Consider the following 1,973-nt stretch of genomic DNA (forward strand, 5'->3'; position numbering starts at 1 on the left):
GTTTCACCATGTTAGCCAGGATGGTCTCGATCTCCTGACCTCGTGATCCACCCGTCTCGGCCTCCCAAAGTGCTGGGATTACAGGCTTGAGCCAAAAGCTACAAACTATTCACTATACTAAATAATTCCTTCGAAAAATAATGCCTAATCTTAAGAGGAGTTGCCTATTTTCATACTCTGGGAAGACATGCTATTTAATAAACTGATGAGTTGCAACCTGATGGTCTTGTGGTAATAATATCTGGCAGTAAATCAATGCGAAAACACCAGAATCATCAGAATGGACTGCCTGGAGATGATTCCCAAATCTTCTACAATAATCAGCAAATTCACTGCAGTCAACAAATTAAGCAACTATATTAGAAAGAAAGCTGTAGAAAATGTGATTAGATTTGGCTTGTTCACTAATTGGCTCAGGCTGCCATAACAAAATACCATAGACTGATGGGTAGAATAAACAACAGAAATTAATTTTCTCTAGGTACTGGAGGCTAGAGGTCCAAAAACAGAGTGCCAGCAAGATCAGGGCTCGCTTTCTGGCATGCAGAGGATCACTTTCTCAGTGTGTTCACATGGCTCCTCCCTCGTATGTGTGTGTGTGTGTGTGAGTGTGTCTCTGTGTGTGCGTGTGTGCGCGCACATGTGTTTTTGTTAAAGAAAGAGAGGTTTGAAAAAGTATTCACTAGCCAGTATGGTTAAATATTTGTGGTAGGACTCTGTAGAATAGATGAAAATGTTAAGATTTTACTTAGATATTTACCATAACAATTGGTAAGGTTCTCCATCAATCAGTGGATTCATCTCACTCTTTAACTCATAGTTTTAAGAGTACAGGTTAAACCAATAGCAAACTTAGGTAAAAAGCCAAAGCATGAGTCTATATGTTAAAATTTTCTTTGTTTTCCTAGAAATTCTCTGCAACCCAAGCTTAAGTTTCCTAAAGACTATTTAGGAATACTTAAAATTCTTCCTTCACCATAAATTTCAATGGGAAAGAATAAAAGGGGAAAAATATAAATGAATAATTCCATGAGATTCACAGATTGTCTCAAAGACAGGGAGGGGTTTTTTATATTTTTCCTTTATAACACATTTTTAAATGCTATAATATTACAAATGACTGTTCAGATACTGGTAACAAGTTCTCTAATTTTTCAGAAAAAGAAATGCCTTGTCAAACAGGCGAAACTTATTTATGTGGTACTAGCAATGAAAAATAAGAACTTGATATTTACCATTTAGAATAGGATGGAAAACAAAATATTTTGGGATACATTTGATTAAAAATATAACAAAATACACTGAAAACTAGAAAACTTTGCTGCAATGTATTAATTAAAGCAGATTTAAATAAATGGAGAGACATACAGCATATATATAGATCAGAAGACTCAATATTTGTAAGATGTATATGCTCCCCAACTTGTCTATAGATTCAATATGATCTCCATCAGAATCCCAGCAGGAATTTTTATAGAAATTGACAAGCTGGTCCTAAAATTTATATGTAAATGTAAAAGCCTCCAACAGTCAAAACAATTTTGTAGAAAAATTAAGTTGAAGGATGTATACTACCTAATTTCAAGGATTATTTTAAAACTACAACAATTTAAATAATGTTGTGTTGGGGAAAATGTGATATTTCATTTGGAGAAAGAAGTCTTTTTAACAAAAGGTAGTAGTATAATTGGATAGCAATAGTCAAAACAAACAAACAAAAAACAAAGAAACAAACATGAAACATTGACTCTACCTAATCATATGCCAAAATTAATCAAAATTTTATCACAGACCTAAACCCAAGAGCTAGAACTATAAAAGAATATAGAAGCTGTAGAAAAATAACGAGTGCCTATGAGTTTGGAAATAATTTCTTCGATACAACGTAAGAGACATGCTCTATTAAAGAGAGAAAAAGAAATCCTAAATGAGACTTCATCAAGTTAAAAAACATTTGCTCTTCAAAAGACACT

This window comes from Mandrillus leucophaeus, unplaced genomic scaffold (assembly GCF_000951045.1).
Source record: "Mandrillus leucophaeus isolate KB7577 unplaced genomic scaffold, Mleu.le_1.0 Scaffold140, whole genome shotgun sequence".
In the NCBI taxonomy this organism is placed as follows: domain Eukaryota; kingdom Metazoa; phylum Chordata; class Mammalia; order Primates; family Cercopithecidae; genus Mandrillus; species Mandrillus leucophaeus.